The 15,319-nt window shown below is 37.2% G+C and overlaps 1 long non-coding RNA gene across 1 annotated transcript; it reads left to right on the top strand.

The window, feature by feature from the left end:
• The first annotated feature begins 1,981 nt into the window (after positions 1 to 1,981).
• LOC133523636 (uncharacterized) lies at positions 1,982 to 15,243 on the top strand. The gene is made up of 2 exons (XR_009800256.1): positions 1,982 to 3,723; positions 13,521 to 15,243. It is a non-coding gene; the product is annotated as an uncharacterized LOC133523636 (long non-coding RNA).
• The last annotated feature ends 76 nt before the right edge of the window (positions 15,244 to 15,319 follow it).

Below are 15,319 nucleotides of genomic sequence, written 5' to 3'. Positions count from 1 at the left end.
CATTTAGGCACTATTTGCATCTCTTAAATATTGCATGCATTAATTGGGTACTTGCCATATGTTGAATATTATAACAAAATTTAGGTAAATCGATAGAAAATAAGCCATCTATTGTAAAAAAAGTGGAATTTAAAAAGACATATTGAGATTATAAAAAATACAAAGCTCCAAAGCGTGTTTTTTTTTTTTAACTATCAAAAAGTAAAAAGAAAATGGTACCATTCGATTCCTTGTATTTTATTGAAAAATAAATTGTATGACAACTACAAGTACATACATAGATGCAATATTTCAGGGTCAAAATAGCCATTCTCTTGATTTTCTATACATTAAGGACAGACTAATTGTAGTGTGACGTCACATTACATTATCATTTTGTTAGAGGCGTTTCATTGTTCGAGTACGAGCGTCAGACTAACTCTCATTTCTGACCTTTGTGTTGCTTAAATGCCATGAGTCCTATAATTTGATCTTTGATCCCCCGGAAAATCAACATCGATTGACATTATTTACAAAAAAATGTCAAGTAGCCAATTAAGTAGGCGACAAAAATCCTATGTTCTTTGGTTATAAATTGTAATGTGAACATATTGCTTTTTCGTGATGTTGAAACTAATCTAATCTAATTATATAACCTGTAGGTTACTGGCACTGCTATCTTAGTTTATTTTATTTAATACGTGGACTGAGACTACCGCAATCTTCCTCAAAGCCGGGTCAAATTCACATTATGTAAGTATTTGGCTCCTTTTGTGTGTTTGGGACCTTCGGATCTTTGTTCTGAGGTACTTTGGGAAGGATCGTAGTTCGGGTGTCGAACGTGTATATATATATATATATATATATATATATACGAGTATATATATTAAATTACAAAAAAGGGAAGCAAATATGGCATAAATTACTTAGCATCGGACATGTACCTGTGTATGTTTTAAGAAGTTTATTTTTACTGAAATGTGAATTTTAACTTATATTGAATGTAAATATAAGGTTTAATTGTTCACACATCGTTGATACGAGTAAGACCGTATGATACTCATATTGGCCATTTTTTCAAAATGCGTAATTACGGCAATCCGATCAATATCTTTATGAACTTCACCATTGAAACGACAGTTGAGACATAGGTACTGTAGAATCCGCTTATAATGACAAGGGAAGTGACAAACACGTCATACTAAGCGGATGTCATATAAAGCATAATTGTACAACTTCTTATTTTTGTTATGTCCGAATAGGGCGAGGCTAACTTGGTTGGATTCAACGCCACCAAAACACAGGTGTGTCTTTTCGCCGCAAAACGGAGCCAGTTCACCTTGGCTCCCACTTTCCGAAATGTGTCCCTTCCCGTGACCAACACTTTAGAGTTACTTGGTCTAAGTTTAAAATCGAACTTAAACTTCGGGTTGACTATTGAGTCCAATGTCCTATTTAAGGTGAAGCGATATTTCACGCAGAATCAGCTTCTCTACCTATACAAGCACAAGTACAGGTCCGCTCGTGCATGGAATATTGCTGAACGGTTCCGCCAAATATCAGCTGGCAGCCCTGGACTCGACAGAGCGCTAGTCTCATAGACTCTTTGGCGATGATCTACCAAGCCTTGAGCATCGCCGTCGAGTCGCTTGCCTGTCTGTGTTCTATCGGATACATTCCGGGTAGTGCGCACAGGGACTGCACGACCTGATCCCACGTTCCCCTTTCCATGATCAGACATCCAAGCGCGGGGAGCGAATGCACTCGTTCGTGGTAAACGTTTCATTTGTTCGCACGAAACGGTTTGCCTCCTCTTATTTGGTACGGACGGCTAAAGAATGGAATGCGCTCACGCGATCTGTATTTCCTGATAAATATGACCTCTGTCTCTTTAAATCAAAAGTGAAATAGGCTACTACTGAACCGGTCAGCTCCATTGTAGGCCCTGTCTTCACTTTCCATCAGGTGTGACTAGGGCCAATCGCCGATCAGTTTATGAAAAAAAAACTAAATTAATACCAAATACCTTAGTTGTGAGAGACGGAGATCAACTTGTCCCTGAGAATCAAAACTAGGTAAAATAACTTACACGCCACGAACGCACCAAACGTCTTCGCAGAGAAAAGTCTTTCCACGTCCACGGCCACGAAAACTAGCGAATGTGTCAAAAACATGAATGTGAAATGAATGAGAGCCAAGTCAAGTTCAATATTAAGAACACATGTCGTTGTTGACTCGCCGACAAAAGAATTGAGATCTATATATATGGGTGCCAAGTTCTGCGCTATGTAGAAAATCCCGAAATTATAAAGGATTTGACTTGGCTAGTTTTTACCAACAAACCTTTTGAAACGTAACATAGACAAAATAGCCTATACGTATAAACTACATTACAGTTCCTTTTTCTTTCAAATTGGCTGGACACGCTACCGCGTGTCTAGATTTATAGGTGATATTAATCAATCTGTCTCTAAGGAAGTCATCTTATCCGACTTCATTACAAATAATTTTATATGAGAAACAAACTTCGCACAGTAATTACGTCATAGTAAGCGGGTGGTCAGTATAAGCGGAGTATACGGATTCCACTGTACAATTTGATGAAGGACACGTTCTACTTGGCTCTATACACCAAATCCGCAAGCCATTTGTTATTTATGCATGGTCTAATACAATAATTGGGCGGTTCATAAGACGAACGGTACTTGATCAATCGCGCTATAAAAATGTGCCAATGTGTGTGTGTTTAGTTTTTAGACGTATTCGTCTAAAAACCAAACTGCTTACAATTAGCATACAAAGTCGGGTGCTCAATTCATTGTTCATTTTTTTTAGGTAGGTAAGTATTTTATTTCGCTAGTATTTCAGTCTACTTTAAATGCTTATGAAGATGAGAAACATGTAATATGTTGATACCATGCCTCAATATTATACTTTGTCAGGAATCGTTGGCGTATCATACTAACGAAAGCACATGAGATCCTTAAATAGTGGCCATTGGACAAAAGTGATTACATTTCTGATAATGTGCAAACCTGCGAGTTCATTCCAGGAACCACCATAGATCTCATCTTCCCCCTTTCGTCCTCATCTGAAGATTGATGGACAGCATCGCTTCAATCCCGTTTCCGAAATTAACGTTCTTTGGACTTATTACTCTTAATAATGAACTCTATGATGGCTTGCCGGCTCTGCTTACGAACTCTACTCAGATATCACAACAACTTAACCCCCTTTGCTCTATTTGTCATAGATGGCATACTTTTTAGTATCTAAAATTGCTGAGTTGTGACCCTTTTATGGCATTCTGCGCTAAATGTAAATACATTGTATTGTCATGTTTCTGTCATCCGTGTTTGTTTTGACATAAATAAATGTATTTTCTTTCTTTTGTACAAAATGCAATACATGACATATTTTAGTCGTTCTCCGACATACTAATAAATTGTCTAGCATCTTTCACCATAATGACCGCTGGCCTCGTAGGGTATAAGAAAATTGGAATTCAGTGCATAGTGTAAAGTGGACGCAATGGACCGTGCTTACTCCCAGTGACCGAGGATTTGCCATGGCAGGAGATTGTTGGTCTGGCAGCAACAAAAGACAGATAACAGGCGGTTGCAGGAGACGTCGCGCTCTCGCGCTGCGGACGAGCGGTAATCCACACAATTAGACGTCGAGCACGCCCCACCGCCTGATCGATGAGCCAAATTAGCCAGCCATTTCATATTTCTGCAAGGCCTTGTAAGTGAGAACTCTACATAGTTGACAACGATGTATCGAGATTGACTTATAGCAGCGTTCTGATCAAAGAGCATATAATCACTACGTTCTGATTTTATAAATCTTTTTTTTTTCATTTGATATTGACAATATGTATATTAGAATATGTTCACGATCATGATTATTTATTGGTGTAATTGTAGTCAATTTTAATCACGCCAACGCCAAACATTTTATTAGTGACAGTCAGTCTGTACTTGGCTAGGCCCTCCGATTTGTATTGATGTAGCTTTCCGTCTTGTTCGCTCTTCCCATCTTGTCTGTTCTTCCCATCTTGCCTGTTTCCCTCCAACCAATTAGGTACGGGAAGTAATTAAATAATCAGCCGTTTATAAAACAGATCTGCAAAAAAAAATTGCCATTAAATCATTTGGACAGGATACAAACATTTTGCTGGCAATAAATACAAATCGAGCTACAACTCTTGTTCAGCAAATAATTCACAAACGGTGTCAACATTGTAAACAATATCGATCTGCTTCTGTTATAATTTATCTACTTAATAAAAAATTTAGCTGCAAAATCATTATTAGTAGAAAAAACATGTCTCGAAGCAGTTTAATTGAGATGTATATATATTAAAGGAATGGTCATCTGAAATAATAAGGTGGTTAGCGTTTAATTTGAAAAATCGGAGTTGCAGTGCAGGCGGATCGATCAGCCCACGTGACCACCACCAATACCACGTCACCAAAATCTCAAGGTTACCAAAAGAACAAGGCCATCTGAAACCGAATCAGTGTATCCCACTATCCACGTGGTCTTGTCTGTCCTACCCCTAGAGAGCAATTGCGAAAACGGAGGCGCGGAGGGAGGGCAGCCCTCGCGCAGGGCGGAAGGGCTGCTCTTTCGCAATGCCGAAGCTATCCAGATCCAACAGCTTTATTTACCCTGCCGCAGTTGCGTCCCGGCCCCCTCACCCCCCATCATACCGTCCATATTGTAAACAATAAATGATGGCCAATATTTTTTTGTTTAAAAAATCAGCTGATTAGCAAAGGGGGTAGGTTAGATTGGTTAGACATTTGCTGATCAACTGTTTTCAGGTAACCAATTTTTGCGGATCAGTTAAATTGTAATCCACAATGAAATAATCCGCTTACCCACTGATTGCTTCTCAAAATTTGATTAATGGTGGATCGTTTATTGCCGATCAAATCATTTATTTGCCAACCAAATCAATTTAGAGCAGCTAAGTATGACATTAATTGTAAACTGGTTTAGAAATACTTGCTAACCATAAGTTGCTGACCAAGTATACATTTTGGCTGATCAAATATATAATTTTGTTCATCAAATATATTGCAGAATATATTTCAGACAGATTAAATGATACCCATTAGGTACCTTCTAATTTATAGTGATTGGTTAGTTTATTTGCAAAATGGAATCTTAATTGCTTGCCACTCAAACTCTAGTTATGAGCACCCTCTGGCTTCTGTGCAAGATAAATTCAGTAAGTTTTTAATGAACAACCTTGAATTTGTAAACTGAGGAGTTTGTGATTGAATGTTTCAAAAAATTTATTAAAAATCAATGCCAAGTTTTTAACTTATAATAGCACCTAAGTTGAAATTAAATTAATAGTTTACTTAATGATCTTGTATCCCGTGGACTAGACTGACTTGATAGTAAGTAGGTACTTCCGTTGCATTAGCAGTTTTTGTCCCGTCAAATAGCTTGAGTAAACATTGTCTGTTTACTTCTGAAGATACACAAAAAAATTGTCAGGTTCTTGAACTCAAATAGTCTCATGTGTGGAATATAAAACAATTTGTCTAGAAAGGGGGTGTCGAGCGGGCTTCGGCGGAGCGCCCTCGCGGGGCCCGTAACCCGCACAAATTGCCCATAACCCAACAGGTATCTGACCCTAGCGATATCTGCAAAGGATAACCCCTTATTAATTGTTCTAAATTTAGACAATTTTCAACTCTGTAATTAAACACGGGTAAAACGAATTAACTTCTATTTTTCATAATAAATCAGGAGAATTGAAGGAATTAAATATTAATAAATAAATAAATCATACTTAAATATTATAAGGATATTCTTACACAAATTGACTAAGTCTCACGGTAAGCTCAAGAAAGCTTGTTGTGTGGGTACTCAGACGAATCGTCGTCTGAGTACCTACATATCCCCTCCCTCTCTCCCTCTTCCCCTCGGACCACCACAAGGTGTATACGTGCCCAGTACTCGTATAACTTTAATTTCATAAATTAAATTAATTTAATTCGTTAATTAAATCAGTTGTAAAATTAGGAGTGCATAAATCACAGTGAGTGCTATTTATAAACACGAAGAGCTCCCGCTGCGGCGCCCAGTAACTGCTGCCCTGGTACACGCACACATACTCAGGTTGTAAACGGCGTGCGCGCAAACGGCACACACGGAACAGACTCCGCCCCGACTACGCACGCTAGCTACTATCCGCGCCACGCCCACTTCATTCATAGCTTGCGCGCACGGTCGCTCTATTAGCTTCTTCTGATTTATACATCCCTGGTACACGCGCTCACAAAAACATGTCGGATAACGAAGCCTCGCACTCAGACATGGATTTCCAAGATGGAGAAACCAAAAAGACACCGCCAAACTTCGCCAAACAGCGTGGCAAGAAAAGACGAAGAGATAGCCCTGGAACGGAAATTGACAAGTTTAAAGATGAAATGAGAAAGATGCTACAAGATCTCAAGACTTCACAAGAAAAGGAGTTTAAAAAAATAAACCCGACCCTGCAACAAATAAAAGAGTCCAATGAAAAAATTGAAAACTCTATCAGTTTTCTAAGTGCTCAAAACGAAGAGTTGAAGAAGAAAATAGAAAATTTAGAAAAGGACAGGCAGGCGGACAAGGACTACATAAATCTCCTCGAAGATAAAATAGAAGACATGTCACGAGACGCGCGTAAGAAAAATGTTGAAATCAAAAATGCCCCAAAATTGGAGAAAGAGACCCGCGGGGATTTGTTAAATATGGTAACAAAGCTATCACAAAACGTCGGATTCTCAATTGCACCCACGGACATTTCTGACGTATACAGAGTTCGCAGCCGGCAGAATGACAAACCCAATTCACCTATTATTGTGGAAATGGTGACAGCCATACAAAAAACAGACTTTCTAACAAAATGCAAAGAGTACAACATAGCGAACAAAGCGAACAAATTGAGTGCTAAAAACCTCGGCCATAGCTCACTTGAGACCCCCATATTCGTAACGGAGCACCTCACAGCCAAAGCTGCTCGCCTTCGATTCCTGGCGCGAGATCTAGCCCGGTCAAAGAGCTACGAGTTCTGCTGGACAGCATTGGGCAAAGTGTATGTACGCAAAAACAAAACATCTCCCGTAATACTCATAACAAACGAGGTACAAATACAACGACTTTTTCAGGAAACCTGACTAGGAATACTCCGGCTCTATGGTCTCACAATATGTTTTCTGGCTTTGTATAATTGGTATTTGTTTTCCTCACTGATTGGCTTATGGCATGTGCATGTAATCATATTGTACACAAAAAATAACATACTTACATTAAATCACATAAAAATAGCCAAAATTGCCCTGCACATTACACACTTTCATAACGCTAATTATCCTTCAAATCAGACACACAATAAAATTTCATGTAAACTCTATATAAGACTATTGCTCTTAGCCCTTACGCACGACGAAAATAATGAACAAAATTCAAAAAATCACTACATTGACCAGCAAAATATTCTATTTTTGTACTCGTATGAAATGACATACAGTGATAATACACGATCATACAAAAAGACAGCTTCACCATTGTACGTTTTTATTTTCTCTACAGAATTCACCTTCACACTATATACTATTTGGAAATATATCTTAACTGGTAAGTTCCAAGTATTCCAACATAAAATCAAAATATATAAGTCGACATATAGTATATTACTATTCAACTTGTGCAAACGTTACGTATTAGAAAATGGGTTACTTGTTACACTCGCAGATCTTAAATGTACTCTAAATGAATGACACACTAAATACATTAAACGATATTGACGATCTTCTAGTAGCTCAATCCAGAGAATGTCGATGCGAAGACGTATCTAAGCATATTCAATGTTACGAATCAGACCTTACCATCATATCTCAAAATATTCGCAGTATATACTGTAACTTTGTAAACTTCCTCATAATATTCTCGCAATTTCAATTCAACACAGACGTGATAATTCTAAGTGAATGCAGGCTTAATGCAGATAAACCTATCCCGGCGCTTGATGGTTATGTAGGATACTGTACCACATTTCATCTAAACCAAAACGATGGAATTGTTGCATATGTGAAAAATACCCATAAATTTAAAGTTAATGAAATAAAACTAGCACATGCATCTTGCCTAGAAATAACTATCTATGACAAGAAAATTCTTGGCATTTATCGATCGCCTTCCATAAGCAATGCAGAATACTTTACATCTTCATTAAATACATATCTCGAATCGATCCCCAGTTGCAAAAATATTGTTATATGTGGAGATATAAACATAAACCTAATATATAAACATAACGAGCAGAGCCATGACCGCATAAACAGGCTAAATTACTTAAATATGCTGGCTATGCACGGAGTACTTCCTGGGCATCTTCTTCCCACCCGTGACAAAACGTGTCTCGATCATGTTATGATTAAGACTGATCAGAGCTATCCCAAAGCACATATCCTAATTTTAGACTCTACTATTACAGATCACGCTATGGTACTGGTCAAATTACGAAGTCTTAATGCTTGTCAATCTCTGCAGAAAACAAAAGCTAGCACCAATTTTGAAAAGGCTGCTAGCTCACTCTTAAAGGAAGACCTGACATTTCTATATAACATTAAAGACCCGAATACATTAACTGACCTAATCATTTCAAATATCAGGAAATGCCTATTAGATAATGCTATTACCATTTTAGTACCAAGAAACAAGCGTATTATTAAGCCCTGGATTACCCCGGGTATACTCCGCTGCATACGAAATAGAAACAATATTCAAAAAAAGCTTCGGTCCGAACCAGAAAATATCGTCTTAAAAATAACATACAAAAGGTATAGAAATTATTGTAACGGCCTTATCAAAAAAGTAAAGCGTAAATACGATATGGACCAGCTATCAAAGGCTAGTAAGAACCCTAAAGCTCTATGGAAAGCTGTAAATAACATAACCAATAGGAAACCAAAAAGGATTGAAAACGCAGAATTACTGGAATGTTGTTCCTCACCACAGGACTCAGTAAACGCTACAAATGGATTCTTTTCTGATATTGGTAAATCTCTTGCAGAAGTAATTCAGTCCAGCTATCACGGTCCATGTCAATTCGGCCTAAATACAAATCCGCGCTTAAACTCATTTGTTTTGTACAATACAAACCCTAATGAAGTTTATGTAACTTTGTCAAATCTTAAGTCCTCTAGTGCACCTGGGTGGGATAATATCCCTACCCATTTTCTAAAATTAATAAGTGGCATCATGGTTCCTCTTTTGACACATCTCGCAAATCTGTGTTTTGAAGATGGTGTCTTCCCAAATTCTTTAAAGATGGCTATGGTCACTCCTGTGTTTAAGGGTGGAGATAGAGACAGTATATCTGACTATAGGCCTATATCAGTCCTACCATCAATCTCGAAAGTAATAGAAAAGCTTATCAACGCTAGATTAATGAACTATCTAAGTAAATATGAAATATTGTCGAAAAACCAATATGGCTTCAGGCAAGGTATCTGTACAGAGGATGCGGTAACTGCACTTTCTACCGAAATTGTTAAAAAGGTCGACAACAATAAAAAGTGTATTACCGTATTTCTTGACCTCAGGAAAGCCTTCGATACTGTCTCTGTCCCCACACTAATAAATACTTTGGAAGCAATAGGTATCAGGGGTGTCGCTCTTTCATTGCTAAGAAGCTACATGGAAAACAGAAAACAACGTGTAAAAATAGGAAGATATGTCAGTGATGAATGTGTTGTACGTTACGGTGTCCCACAAGGTAGTGTGCTGGGCCCTACACTATTTCTAATTTATGTTAACGAATTGTGCAATTTAAAAATCGAGAGAGGATCTATCTATGCCTATGCTGATGACACGGCCGTCGTATTCTGGGGTGATAGCTGGGACGAAGTTAAGAATACAGCAGAGCAGGGGCTTGCTACTATTGCCCGCTGGCTGCAAGCTAACTTACTCACCCTAAATACTGATAAATCTAACTACATCTGTTTCACCAAATACAACAGGACACAGCCGGATTTAAACTTTACAGTTAGGATACATACGTGTGACAACAGACTTGAGTCTGGCTGCTCCTGTTCAATCATTAATATGGTCGAATGCACAAAATACCTTGGTATCATGATTGATCAGCGTCTAACCTGGCATGCGCACACTGAACTGATTATGTCACGAACTCGGAAACTAATCTACATCTTTAAGAATCTCAGGCATGTGGCTTCCCAGACTCTGTTGAAGCAAGTCTATGTGTCTTTGGCACAATCAGTTCTTGTCTACTGCATACCGGTTTGGGGTGGGGCTACCAAAATGAAATTCCTCGAACTAGAGAGGGCTCAAAGGTCTCTACTGAAGGTGATGCATGCTAAACCCTTTAGATTTCCGACCAAAGACCTCTACGACATCTGTGATTTGCTGTCAGTTAGGAAACTCTACATATTACATGCAGTTTTGAAAAGGCACAAAACATTACCCTATAAAACTAACACTAACTCTGCCAGCAGACGAAGGAAACCAAATGCAATAAAAGTAACCAAAACTAATTCCGTATATGCCAATCGACAGTATGAGGCTCGTTCAGCCAATCTATATAACAAAATACACAGTGAAATTAACATTTATCCATCCGTCCACAAGGAATGTAAGGAAAAAGTGTGTAACTGGCTCAAAAACTTAAGTTATAATGAAATAGAACAAATGTTAGAATAACGTACACGCACACACACACACACACACACACTCACACGCACACACACATACACATACACACACACACTCCACAAATATGTTTTATTTATTTTTATTTTTCTTTGTTTTTCCTTTATAGTACTACAGTACCAAATTATGTACCTCTTCTTATTATTTTATATTGTAAACCTTTTATTGACGCCTTCAGTGCATCTAAATTTTATATACTTAAACCAACCTTTTATTATATAACGTTTCCTTTAAGTTACAACAAGTGGAAGAGCGGTGTTCTCTTAACACAAGTATTTATAATACTTAAATAGAGGCACCAGTTCAGACTATGTAATTAATAATTAAGATACTGAATAAATCATTTTTATTTATTTTATTATTATTTTTACATATATAATATACAAATACTTAAATTCATGGAAAAAACCATGACTCAGGATCAAATGCTTACCGGGATTCGAACCCAGGACCATCGGCTTCATTATCCACTATGCCAAAGTGACCGGTCGTCACGTGAATTGCCGTGTAACTGCGGCCTAGGAGAATTTGAAATAGAGGTGTATTGTCAAATAAACCTTTGTAGCCACTTAAATTTACTGCCATCTTTCGACACATGATTAAAACTTTTAGAACGCTATTTGACTTTGATTCTTATACTTTCATTGATATGCGTTAAATTTGTTAAATATCAAAAAATGGCGCCATCTAGAAGAGCGTAGTAGGCCAAAGGTTATGGCGCCATGCTCGGAACGATGCCGCCATACCGTTATTTCAAATTATTTCTGTATTAGTAGAGATCTCAATTTACTGTGGCTTAGTAGTCTTAATTTTTAACATTATTTTTTTGGCAAAATCTGAACGGGCAACTAAATAGGGGATAAAGGAAATATTCGAGAAGTTAAGGGTTCTTGGCTTTCATAGGATTATAACTAATTACTCCCATAATTCCAAATAGCGCCACTCAAGGGTATATATTTTTTACTGATAACATCCAACTCGACTGGACGAAAAATATTGCTAATCTCGTAAAAATTAAATGTCAAAATATAAAAGCGATGCGTTACTATAATATTGACAGCAAACGCAGAGCCTTAACCGTTGAAGGTACGGTCTGAAACATAATATTCTTCAATCTCGAGATTTTCCAATACACCCTTATCACATTTCAGCATAGAGTAAAAAAACAAGAGTAGGTAGGTACCTACATTTAAATGTAGTGCACAGTTGTTTTCGATGAACAAATTTACCATGATAATTTTTATGTTGTGTAGAACTCCCATCCCACCCTTTGGGAGATGAAAATAGGGTAAAAAAAATTACGCTACGCGGAGGAAGCTGGGGCGAAGGCTAGTTTTACATATCTACATTTTGTTAGTTATACATAACGTAGGCTTCGTCAGGTGGCTACTAAAGCAAATAATAAATAGCGGTAAAACGGGTTTTAAGTAATAAGCCAAATAATTAATCGAAAAATTACAGGTGTTGAAGTGTGTGTTTAGACTAATCTACATTGAAAATTTAGACTTGAATCGGTCCCATTTGAAATGTTTGTGTAAAAGGCATAACACGTATCGGCAACTACAGAAATGAAGTCGATGCCATGAATAACCAGTTCACCTAACAATACTTACTTCATGAGTTTTGTAATTGCTGTGATAAATCCAAGATACCTAACGCCGAAATTTACAACGCGTCGTCTTAATGGTGAGACCTACTTAATTATTCCTTTTAAACAACATATCCGTTTTGATTTCTTGTTTAAATACATAAATTCAATAATTAAGCGACTGTCTACGTGAAAAAGATTAGGTAATTTCATAAGGGAAATGAGAAAGTTTTTCTTTGTTCTATTTTCGGATTACGTTTATTCCTACTCAATAAATGTATACGCACACTTGTGTCCTCAGAAAAAGTACTTGAGGCCTCGAATCAAGGAGGCGACACGACGCAGACGCTTCCTCGAGTGCGAGCGAGGGACAACATCTCGAGTAGACTTACCTAATATACCTGTCCGAGCTGACCTTCACTACCCACTCGACAAACAGGATCGCTTTACATGCTAACTATCATAATTTGCAATTTAAAATAAATAATGTTAACCCGGCGTATGGCTTAAATTAATCGATTTATTTACAAGTAGCAACAACGTTGTAGAACGTTTATTGCCTTTGTATCTAAATTAATCATAAATCGAATAGTTAGTCAGTCGTGTTCGATAACCGCCTAAATAAATCATGTTTTGGCAACATCATGGTGTTGAAGCACTTTCGCCTGCCACGCCGCTTACAGCCCTTTATAAACTAGTATTGTTCAATAAAGACCGGTAATGTCTCTAGATTATCTGCCAACAGACTAGCTGTTTTAATTTAGTGAGAGTTGATGAGACATAACTTATTACAATAAAATTATAGTAGGTAAATATAATAAACAAACCAAGTTACACAACGTATACATAAGTACAATAAGTGAATAAAATAAATCTAAAATTAAAAAACCTAAAACTATAAATTAATTGTAAACAATGTACCTTCCCCAAATCCCTACTCTCGGTATGATCACAAAAACGCTGGCTGCATTACTTTACTCTTGACTCAGCTCCTGAAAGAAAGCGCTAGTCCTGTAGTCGCCAAGAAGGAAAGAAAGCTGCCCATTCGTAGAATTATCGATTAGTATTGTACTTATTTTGTTTGACACCGACTTGAGACATATAAGTTGCTAGCGCACATAAAAGGCATAATAGGAATTTTATTTTATCCTTTTGGAGTCGATTTGTCTTTTTTGCTAAAGGTAAATTGTATTTTTCGGTTTTCTGTTTTAAGGTTTTGGTGTGAGTGACGCAGCATTCAGAAGAATCTGGAGGAGTCGTTCCTGTTTGGCCAAGCAGTTATGTTACTAAGAAGTTTCGCGCTTCGAGTACGTTTCCAGTTCCAAGGTCTGGATCTGAATCCATCAAGATTCGTGGAGTTCCTTCAATTCCTTACGGAACTCATCGGCAAACTGACAGACGGACAACAGAGTGATCATATAAGGGTTCCGTTTTTTTCCTTTTGAGGCACGGAACCCTAAAAACAGTCGAATTGACAATCTTTTTTTAAGTCGGTTAAAAAACCTTATGTACAGTTTAGCCATTTGGCACACGCATACTAGAGGTCAAAACCGAGTTTTGACCCGCAGTTCTTAAAAAAAATCCCTTAGGTGGGGAGTGCCGGGTCATTATTTTTTTTTGTATGGAAAAAAAATATGTTCAGAAACCTATCATGTGGTATCATTGCAAATTCAAATTCCTTTTAGTACATTTTTTCTTCTTTTCTATACCAATTTGATGTTTTTGTTATTTTAATAACCTCACTAATGTAATTCTAATACATTCACTGAGGATCAGAGGAGGAGGAGGAGGATTAAATTAGTCACTCGAGAGTTGTCGAGTGAAATGTTGCGTTTGGAGTTTCGCCTTCAGGTGGCAATTCCATTTTTTATATTTTCTAATATTTATGAAATATTTACTATTATATTGTCTCTAGTTTTGTTCTGAAATTTGGCTTAAAGGGTTCTAAAGTACAATAAAATCAATCGTTTGTGGTATATTGTACAAAAAACAAATCAGCCATATCGGACGATCTGGAGGAGCCCAAACTCGGTATGTTTTGTTTTTTTTTTTTTAATGACTGAAATGTAATAATGTGGCATATTTCTAGAATCGCCTCAGAAAGCCCTTTCACACGATAGGTTTCTGAAAAAAATTCTTTTTCCATAGAAAAAAAATGGCACTCCCCTCCTAAGGGAAATTTTTTTTAGGACTGCGGGCCAAAAATTTTGTTTTGACCTCTAGTATGCGTGTGCCAAATAGCTAAACTGTACATCGATTTGCGGTTTTTTTATGCGTACACCTTAGCCTCCTAAAAACCCTTTAGGTTAATAAATTGCACACATTTAAAGCTTTCATCAAATAGATCTGTCATTTAAATATGATTGATGACCTCGGCGTTATTTTGTTTAAAACATAATGCCTGCGGCCGTTCCGCTAGTAGAATGGCAACTCCGTTCAACAGCGGTATTATTCCGCTAATTAATTATTCAATAAACCATATTGTAAAAAATAAACTAGTGACTCTGAGAGCCTACAACCTCGCGATAAGATTTATAAGCTTAAAAAATATAAAAACAAAACATTCTGTGTTATTATCACAGCGTACTCACAATGGTCGTAAGTATTATAGACCCTAATGGCACCAAGTCCTTTATACCGATTTCCACCATTTACAAAATTTCCAAAAAACGAAACGACAGAAAAATTATATCTAACTATTGAACCTGCTTACAAAATTCTACGAGAATCGGTTGAGAATTGCGACCTGTAGAGGGGAAAGCAGTTTGCCGGAGTCATAGCGGAGAACTTCGCTAACGCTTCGTTCAATAAGTAGGCTAATAGGTAAACTTGTTAGCTGTATTTTTCGTCTTCTCTAAACCTAAAGTATCCCAAGTATTGTTTATTACATTACATAAATGAATAATATGACTTATGAATACATATTTACTGGACAATCTGTTGTATTAAACCATTGTATTGATTGTAGTTTAATACGTAGTATACAATGTGTTTAGAACCTGCGCATATGAA

The sequence above is a fragment of the Cydia pomonella genome, chromosome 12, assembly GCF_033807575.1.
Source record: "Cydia pomonella isolate Wapato2018A chromosome 12, ilCydPomo1, whole genome shotgun sequence".
Taxonomy (NCBI): Eukaryota; Metazoa; Arthropoda; class Insecta; order Lepidoptera; family Tortricidae; genus Cydia; species Cydia pomonella.
Note: the sequence above shows the minus strand (reverse complement) of the source record. Positions and strands in the feature narration are given on the sequence as shown.